The sequence below is a fragment of the Rhineura floridana genome, chromosome 7, assembly GCF_030035675.1.
Source record: "Rhineura floridana isolate rRhiFlo1 chromosome 7, rRhiFlo1.hap2, whole genome shotgun sequence".
NCBI classification, from domain to species: domain Eukaryota; kingdom Metazoa; phylum Chordata; class Lepidosauria; order Squamata; family Rhineuridae; genus Rhineura; species Rhineura floridana.
This window is the reverse complement of record NC_084486.1, coordinates 140,146,872-140,157,655: the sequence shown is the minus strand read 5'-3', so window position 1 is coordinate 140,157,655 and position 10,784 is coordinate 140,146,872.

The window sequence follows — 10,784 nt, the reverse complement described above, 5'->3', positions numbered from 1 at the left end:
CATTATCTTCTGAAACATATCCAGAGGTGAAAACCCTTCCAAGGGTATATCCAGGGTCTCTGCCACTTCTTTGATTGTCATTCTTAAAGCCGGAAAAAAAACCCTTCAAATTTCCAATATAGCCACAATTCCCAAGCAAAGAGTAATTTGCTTCTTTTTCCAGCAATAAGGGAGTTAATATTCCAGGCCTGTTGACATCATCTGGCCAGCACAGTTCTTATCTCCCGCACATCCAAGAATGCAAAACAAATTTGGTTCACAGCGCCGAACAATTAGTAACATACACGAACAGCAGATTCGTCTAAAGAAAATAGTCCAAGAAAAAGTAGTCCCAGACATATATCAATCAAATAATCATCTAAATCAGATTTTCTCTTCGGGTAAGTTGCCCCTCATCCATTTTAATCTTTATAGTTTCCAAATTCAGGCCAGCTTTTTGCCATAAAAAATAAGATAAGCTTTTTAAATTTTCTTTCCTCCTCCTTAATTCCTTGTATAAAAGAGAGAAGTGTAACTCACCCAGGTATCTTAATTGCTGATTCTTAAACAAATCTCTTTTACTGTAGTAATTTAAGCCAAATGATAAGATTAGACAGAAGAAAGCTCGCCCGTTGTGGATCGTTTAAAAGAAAAAAGTCTCGCTTTTTTTCAGCCCAGCTTGTTGGAAGTCCTAACTCCGTCCTTGGCTGCTAGGTATGCCTTCTTATCCCAGGGAATTCCTGATCAATTCCAGCCACTGACAGCCCAACGAAGTTTCTGTGGATAATCTTCGGTTCACCCTTGCCTGGGAGAACATTTATACCAGTCAAAGTTCCCTTTTGACTGATTTTAAACTGAAAAAAGCTTCCTCTGAGACAGAGCTCATCTCAGAGGCAGCCACAGGCGGAGCAATCCTTCCGGGAAGTCCCATGATAAATACATCTAAATGTATTTTAGAAACACTAGTTTTGTCAGCAAAATAAAGTAAAATATGCAAATGTGTCAAAATGTATTTAATGTGATTAACTGTTTCTGAGTGAAGAAGGTGGTTTCCCTGAGTGCAGACTTTGGAATATATGGGCAGGGCTTTTGAAAGACGTTAGCAAGTTCAGACATGTCATCTGAGACCACGCATTCACTGACTGCACAATCTTATGCATGTCTTCTCAGAGGTAAGTCCCCTGGAGTTCAGTGGAACTTACACCAAATTATGGATTGCAGGCAAAGTCATTTATTGTTAAAAAGCACCCTTTGATAAGTAGATATATTCATTTTCTTTATTTATGCTTGTATGAAGGGGATTGTTTGTTTTTGGTATGTACTATGTGGGGCAATTAGTGAAAAAAATTGTTTGCACACTGTTGAGTCAGTAGAAAAGATTGTGTTTCGTTAGCACCTTGCTAACAGGAGGCAGAGCTTTTATCATATACTGCTTTCCTGGCTTGAGGCAAGCTGACTCTGCTTCAAGGGGAAGGGGGGTTATATGGGCCATGGCTTAAAATGTATGCAGCCTGTCTTAATATGCCTGCTACTTGAAGCCCAGATATCCTTTAACCCAACACTGCCTCCAACTTATTAGGTAGTCAGTTTTCTTTCCTAACAAGGAAGCAAGTTGTGATTGTGTACACCAAATAGTTCAGCTCCAGTCACCCGCTTTCCCTTGACCAAAATTTATATTGATAGATGAAAACAATGTCTTCTGAACAAACCTGCTCTTGCAAAAGGCTCAAAAGGAGAGTATGCAGGACCAGAGCTTGGAAGATTACTTTTAAAAAGTAATAAATTACAGTTACAATTACGTGGCCCAAAAAAGTAGTAATTACCGTTACAATTACAATTGCTCTGAAAGTAACTGATTACTTTACTTTTTCTCAAAAGTAATCACTACAATTACATTTCAGTTACTTTTTTAAAAAAACTCCTACAAGGTGCTGGCCTTGGCTGCTGCACATCTAAGAAGCCTAAAACAATATTAAAAATAAACACACACACACGGGGTAGTAGAATAAAAAAAATTATCTGTAAGATTAACATAATGGCATAACAGAATCTCACATCCCCCCAAGCAATGATGATACCCCAACTCTTGAAATCAAATTTTACACTTGAAATGCTTTTATAATATGTTTCTGTTATGTCTCAAAAGAACAAGATGCTCAAAGAGCATGTCAGACAAGGAATGTCTTTTTACAGTCATTACGTTGCCACCAGTACTGAACAGGCGTTCTACTGCGGCGCTTGAAGGCATGCCTGTGTTGTGCTGCAAAAAACACCACAGCACACGTGGAAAGCCATGGAGTGATGACACTTCCCTGCTGGGAGACCTCAGGTACCTCACCAGTTCCTCCTCAGCAGTGTCCACTGCTGACTTCTTGCCCTGGGGCAGAAAGTTAAAGAAGTCATCTTCTAAGTCATCTCCTTCCTGGTCTTTATCTGAAGACTGATCACTGTCCTCATTAAGTACACCCATCTTTATTTCAGCTTTCAGCAAGGCTTCCATTGTGTATCTAAGAAAGAGAGAGGATATGTTAACACATATATGTTAGGAAACCATCATCTGCTCTTCATTTCCTGATGCTTGTCATGTCCCCTGGTTCAGGGTCCAGCCTGAGCCTGCGGATGATGACATGGAAGGTAGAAAGGTAACCAAGTCACCACACTCATGGGGCAGCACAGCAGACCCTTAAGGATTACCTGCAGCAACCCAAGGTTGTGATGAGGAGCCCCAGGAAGAAAAGGCCCAGCCCCTGCCTACCACCTTAAGCCCTCTGATGCCTCCCTTGAGACATTTCCCTTGGAGTAATCCACCCAAAGGGCTTCCCTAATGTTCTTACTTGTTGGTATGGGTGGTGGCCTGACACGATTCCAGCCAATCTAGTTTGAAGCGAGGGTGTAGGCAGGCTGCCAGAAGAAGCCTCTTGTCCTCCCAGATAGCTGCAAACCACTTTCTTAGGGCTTCGCGCACACCTCTCAGCAGCTGAAAACAGTATGTGTACCTCTCAGGTTTGTTTTCCAGTCCTTCTAACTTGCGGTCCAGATTGCAGAGCATTGGTAGCAAATACCCCATGAACATGCCATTCTCCTGTTGCAGGATATCTAGGGACTGGGCTAGTGGCTCCATAATCTGTGTATTCCTGTACCACTTCAATCTCAGCAGCTGTGATCCTGGACAAGGAGCAGCGGTCCATTATGGCATACATTTTTAGTGGCACAGTTGACAGGAGCTCATGTAGTTGCTTCAACGCATCAAAGGTGGAATTCCACCTGGTCTTATTCGGTACCTTCAGATACACACCACATTGCGCATGGATATACTCAGCAATCTGTGCTGACTGGTTCTGCTTGGACCACAACTTGCTGCACTTTCCCATCAAGGAACAAAACTGTTTCTTGAAAGGACGAAGAAGACTACTTTTGGAGGAGTCAGAAAGCATGGCCTCTATGTCTTGTGTTGCCACAAGGTTGAGGGTGTGGCTAGCACATCTCTGGTGTGGTGGTAAAACAAAATCCTCTCCTGAGTCTGCAGCTTCTTCCTCTGCCTCAGGTCCTGTGTCCAGGATCTCACAGATAGGCACAAACTCCACCTCAGCCTCCTCCTCCTCCAATCACCATCATCGTCACTGGTGCCTGCAGCTTCCACTGGTTCTTTGGCCATGAAAACTCTGAACGCTTTCACAAAGTTGGAGCCATTGTCTGTAGTAGTGCACATAACTTTGTTGTGGATCCTGTACTGCACATGTACATCATGCAGTGCTTTTGAAAGGACATCGTATGTATGGCGCCCCTTCAGCCGCTTACAAGCCAAGGCCCCGACCTCACGTTTCAGGGTAGTTGGGTTGATCCAGTGGGCTGTTACCCCAAAGTAACTCTTCTTGCCATTGGTCCAACAATCTGCAGTGGTTGCTATATATGCCACAGCACCCATTCGGTTTGCAAGAGTTTCTCTCATGTGGCATGCTCTCTTCTCAATTCTGTCTCTCAGAGTCTTGGCACATATGATGGTGAGATCTTTGGGGAGTCCAATGCGAACCAGATTAATGAATGATGGTTTGTCCACAGTCTGAAGTAATAATGTCTCCTCTACAATGAAATCAATGATTCTCCTGTCGAGATTGCTCTGGGTGACAGGCTCCCTGCCAGATCCCCACCTCTCAAGGGTTGTCTGCTGCTGCTTCAGCATTTTGGGAGGAGGGGTGTCATGCATTGGTTCAGGAAGGCCACGTCTCCTTGCCTTTATTGCTTCTTCAATTGCTCTCAGCTTCTCAGGGTGTGCCCTCTGAGGAAGAAGAACAAAGCATGAATCCAAGAAAAAATGGAAGAGGAACTTCACAATTTAAACATAAATAGACAATGGACACTCTTTGAGGACCAGCATGACAAAGGCTTACCTCAAAATGTTTCTTCACATTGGATGAGGAGGAAACAGCTGATCTCAGATTTTTGATCCTTGGAAGTTAGTAATTGCATCGTACAACAACATTTTTCCCACCCTGGCTCACAAATGTACAAGCTTTCTGAAAGCCAAACCATGGTACTTGCTGTTCTGCAGATGTGGCTGTGGGCAACTGGCACTGCTTCATGCCCTCCTCCTCCTCATGCACAGGGCCTCCTTTCTGAACCTGACTTTCTAGTTTTGCCTCCTCAGGATCAACAAGCTGTGACTCAAGTGGCCACACTAACTGACTGCTGCTCTCAGCAGCAAAACCTGCAACAGGCGTCTCTGTAATAAACAAGAGATAATGCTCCTATATGGGTGAACTTCAGCTGTGATGTGCCCCCATGTCTTCCCCATGCTGCAAGATGCCCCAGTCAGAGTGGAAGTAAGCAGGTCGATAGCACAATTAAAAGAGATCCTATTTGCATCATTTTTGCTCACTGAATAACCCTGCCTGGGCCAGTCTAACCTACTATCTCACAGGGTTGTTGTGAGAACAAAATGAGACTAGGGTTCAAATCCCCACATAGCCATGAAGCTCACTGGGTGACCTTGGGCCAGTCACTGCCTCTCAGCCTCATGAAAACCCTATTCATAGGGTCACCATAAGTTGGAATCAACTTGAAGGCGGTACATATATTTTTTATTTTGAATATGATGATTATGATAATAAATATGCAGCATTTCAAATTAATTCTGTATGAGAAGCATTCCATGCCAAGCTTGGAAAACCAAGGATGAGGTATAAAATGTAGACAAAAATACTTTTGACAAAATGCCATTTATCTTTTATATCTATATCTGTAATTAGCAATACAACTGAATGATGTATGTAAAGTATTTTTTCTTTCCCTTTTCTTTTTTATTAATATTTTAATACTACTGCTAAAGTTCTGATGAAAGAATAAAGCATTCATTAGCCAAATTCAAATGATTAGAACACATCACATAAATTCCACTGAAGTTGGAGTTTTTGCCATAGAAAATGAAAAAAACATATAACCTATGATAGCCCAATAGACAATCAGAACTAATATAAAACCCTATTGCTTCTCATTTGCAAATCTTGCAAGATCTAAGGTAACTCTAGATCATGTGAGTTCAGGTGATGCATGTTATGTACATTTGTATAGATATTAGCAGAGATTGTCAACAGTCTATGATGCTTGTGTGTGCCAATGTGTGTGTTTGTGGCAGGCTTTTACCCTGCACTGAGATCACTGAGACTTAAGACTTAGTAAAATAAGAAAAGCTATTTCATTTATAGAAATACATCGTAGATAGGAAAGGCATACCTAGTTCTAAGTAACTAACTTGGAGGCGCAACACCCAGGTTTGGGATTTGCCCTCACTGCCCCTTCTTCATGTGTACTGGAGAGTGACAGAATAGGGCTAGAAGCAAATAGAAAGCAAAAATGGAAAGTAGGGTAACATCTAAAGAAATACTCCCCTTTACATCTCTCCTTTCTTTCTTTCTGTATATATATATATTTATTTATATTTATATATATCCCACCCTTCCTCGCAGTAGGAGCCCAGGGCGGCACTGACAGTGGTTGACCTTCACTTCCTAAAAAGCAGTAATGATGAAACCCCTCAACATTGCCTATTGCAGCCTGTGCAGCTTTGGCACTGTTCATCTTATTGAAGCTTACTTGAGCTTCTGCTTTTTGCACCTGCACATTCTTTTCTAGGCAGCAATTGTGTTGCAGCAACTGCACCACACAGCCTGAGACTTCTCTCCTCCTTGCTTTGGTCAGAATGTCATCAAGAAAGGGCTTGCACATAAATACACAAGCCTGGGCTGTGATGAGAACAGATTAATCTCAACTCTGAAATTCACTGTATGCGAACTGAACGGTACTTGTCTTTCTGGTCAAATGATTTTTTTTAAAAAAACAACCAACTCTAGGGCTACAAGCTTTAATTTTCAGCAGATTAATTAACTAAAAGGAGAGTTGATTAATCAGTGGGGCCTATTTTTATTGGTAAGAATGAGTTTTAATATGAGACACTTGTTTATTGTTTTTAGAGTAATTTTGTGTGTTACTGTACCAGGGAATGCATGAAACAATAACAAAGATCAGCCTTGATTTTTTTTAACTGTGTGCCCTAGAGCTTCTGTATCGAATTCTTCATTGTCTTGCACTCCTTTTAATTATTATATTCTGGAAATTCTCATAGATTTGAAGTCTTGGTGATAAGCAAATCAATTGAAATGTAATTGATCAGTTTATTGAAAGGGAGAGGATTAATCAGTTAAACATTTTAATTTTACATTGCCCAGATATTCAGCTGCAATAAATGGATTTTTTTCAACAAGAGGTGATCTTCACAGGTACCCCGCCTGGGGATGCTGTTGGAGAGAATGGGGTTTACAGGAGTTGTCTCTGTCTGGGACTGGGAATCTCTCTCTTTCTCACAGAACATGAGTTTGAGAGCTGGGGGACTGAGAGGAGGAGCTGCAAGGACCCTACTTCTCACCTCATCTCTGCCAAGAACAAAAAAATCAGCCTTAAGCCATGTATTATACGCCTAATGATTTTTTATTTTTATTATTATTATTATTATTATTATTATTACTGAGACCGTTTTTGTCCCACATACAATTCAGTCTTGTGATCAAACAGGACAAAAATACAAATAAAAAGAAAGATGGAGTTCAAATAAATATACAATAAAAAGCTAGCCGGCATTTTAAAAGGCAGGAGTGCTCTGTCTGGATAAATACAGCACACAGGTATGCATGGGAACAAGGGGGAGAGTTCAAAAAGGGGGGAAGGAAGAGAAGTAGGCCGTGGGGGGGGCAGAAGGTGCCGCGGAGGCAGCAGCGAGGTAAGGAGAGGCACACACGCACACACACACACACAAATCATTGTCACTCACCTCCACAGTTCGCCATTCTGCTGCTGCCTTCTCCTCCGTTGTCTTTGCCCTGGCTTTTTCCTCCAGTGTCCATTTTTTCCTCTCAGATGCTAGCAGGCCCTGCCTAGAGCTTGGAAAAGTTACTTTTTTGAACTACAACGCCCATCAGCCCAGTCCAGTGGCCATGCTGGCTGGGGCTGATGGGAGTTGTAGTTCAAAAAAGTAACTTTTCCAAGCTCTGCAGATCACGAGGGAAGAGAGAGTCTGCGCAGAGGTCCAATCAGTGTGAGGCACATGTCTTGTGTTCACCAATCACAGCCAGGAGCTGACTTCCCCTTGTTCCCCCCCCAAGTAACGTCCAACCTAACATGGAAACGTTAAGTCGCAGCTGAAAAGTAGGGAAATTACTAGTCGTTCCGTTACTTGCCAAATGTAATGGAATTACCCACTCGTTATTTAAAATTGTAACGAATTACAAGTAACTCGTTAAAAATAACGAGTTACTTCCAAGCTCTGTGCAGGACACAAGTACCAAGATATCCTAATGGGGAACCTTTCTGGTATTTCATGAGAACTTGAAGAGAACCTGGTCTGAACCTGGTCTGACACGTGCTGTTGCTCGGTTTAACTCCCCACACTATAGATGATTATGCCTTGAACTGTAGAGAAGATTTTTGAGTTTGCCCTTAACTACATAGGACCAGTCATTGCCAGATTTGTCATCCTTGCTGCGGATTCTGTTAATTAGAGCTCCAGTTCATCGGAGGGATTTTCCATGTACTGTAATCCAGTTTGCAAATACAAGCAGTATCAGTTACATTCCAAGAAAGCAAAGCTCTAAAGAAGCTTCCTGGAAAGAAACTGATATAACAGGACCGTGAGATAAATGTAGTCAGTACTGAAAAACACTTCCAATGTTATGCGTTTATGCTATACCTCTAATGTATGTATTTCTAGCCAATTTGTTCTACTCCTTCAGAGGTCCATAGTCTGCAATTCTGTACACATTTAATTGAAGATAGTGGGACTTACTTCCATGTAAGCATTCATAGGATGGTACTGTCAGTGATCTGGAGTGGGGGCTCTCAAATATTCTCCTCCCAAGGTCTACTTTCTAATGCAGATGGGCCTTGGCTCAGTGGTTGAGCATCTGCTTTGCTTGCAGAAGATCCCAGTGTAGGCTAGGAGTTCCCAAACTGTGGCTCATACACCACCAGTGGACTGCAGTGGTCCATACCAAGTCTGCATTAAATACTCATTTTGATTTTTAATTGTCTTTTAATTGCTTTGTTTGTTTCTTATATTTTATTGTACAGTGTGAGCTCATTTTAACATGCTGGATAGGAGACAAAGGATGCATCCACCTTATAGGGTTTCCACCTTATAATGACAGACCTGAACTTACAAGATCTGAACAGGGTGGTTCATGACAGATGCTGTTGGAGGTCACTGATTCACAGGGTCGCCATAAGTCGTAATCGACTTGAAGGCACATAACAACAACAACAACAAACCTTATAATGAATACTGCTGTACTGTATACGGTACTCGGCGGACAACTTCATACCCACAGTATATCCAAATCCTCAGTACAGCGAGACACAGTATAACAAGCTTCCATTGTATTACAATTTGTATTCTGTGGAGTGCAAATTATAATACAGTAAAATTCAATATAAGAAGAAGAAATAAAAATGCAGTTAAAAACAATGCAACATCTAGCATAGCATGTTACGATTGCTCCAACATGCAGCAAAAATCAGAAATTTTCTTTTTTTTTATATATATATAATTTTTATTCAAATTTTTCCAAAAGCAAACAAAACAAAGTAAAAAAAACATAACAATACAACAACAAAAAATGAAAATAAAATAGTTGACTTCCGATTTGTCACAGATCAGCTATAAGTATATAATATACATCAAACCTGTCCCTTAATATATACATACAGAATCCCTTTTCTCCATAGGCTGTCTTAATTAATCGTCAAATCCCAGTATCATCATTTTATTTTGATCTTTCAACAAAAAGTCCAAGAGAGGCTTCCATTCCTTAAGAAATGTATCCGTCGATTTTTCTCTAAGTAAACATGTCAATTTATCCATTTCTACTAAGTCCATTAATTTCAATAGCCATTCTTCCATTGTTGGTGTTGATTCCATTTTCCACTTTTGTGCATATAATAATCTTGCTGCCGTAATCATATATAATATTATTCTTCCATATTTCTTTTCTATTTGTTTATCCATAAAACCCAATAAAAAAAATTCTGGTTTTGACTGAATATTTATCTTTAGAATTTTTTGCATCTTCCTACCTATCTGTGCCCAAAATGATTTTGCCTTTTTACATAACCACCACATATGATAAAATGATCCTTCTTGTTGTTTACATTTCCAACAAACATTAGAAACATTACTATACATTTTTGACAACTTTTCTGGAGTCATGTACCAACGGTACATCATTTTATAAAAATTTTCTTTAAGATTATAGCATAGTGTAAATTTCAAACCTTTTTTCCACATATTTTCCCATTGATCCATTTGTATATTATAACCAAAATTTTTTGCCCACTTTACCATACACTCTTTTACTTGTTCTTCCTCCATATCCATTTTCAATAAGAGTTTATACATTTTCGCAATTATATTTTCATCATTTGTACACAGTCCTATTTCAAAATCAGATTTACTTATTTCAAACCCATACATTTTCTTGTCCATTTTATATCTTTCTAACAATTGTAAATAGGCAAACCATTGAAAACTATATCCTTCCTTTGTCAGTTGTTCTCTCTCTTTCATTGTATATTCTCCATGTACATTTTCTAATAGTTCTTGATAAGTTAACCATTTCTCTTTTCCAGCCATTTCTCTTCTATAAAACGCTTCTTGACTTGAGACACATAATGGTATTTTCGAATAAAACCTTGGTTTATATCTATTCCATATTTTCAACAGAGGACGTCTTATAAAATGATTGTTAAAGTCTACATTTACTTTTACTTTGTCATACCATAGATATCCATGCCATCCCCACTTCAAATTATGGCCCTCCAAATCCAATAGTCTTTTATTCCTCAATAAGATCCATTCCTTTATCCAGACTAGACAGCAGGCAGCAAAATAAAGTCTCAGATTTGGTAATCCCAGTCCTCCTCTTTCTTTGGCATCTTGTAGTAATTTAAATTTGACTCTTGGTTTTTTTCCTTGCCATACAAATTTAGAGATATCTTTTTGCCATTGTTTAAAAGGTAAATCAGAGGACATTACAGGTATTGTTTGAAACAAAAACATCATTCTCGGTAATACATTCATTTTTATCACAGATATTCTACCCATTAATGTTGTAGTTTATCCCATCTTAGCAAGTCTTTCTTTATCTCTGTCCATAATTTTTCATAATTATTATGAAACAACTTTGAATTTTTATTTGTCATAATGATACCTAAATATTTCAACTTTTTCTCTATTGTAAAATCTGTCTTGTCCATTAACTCTT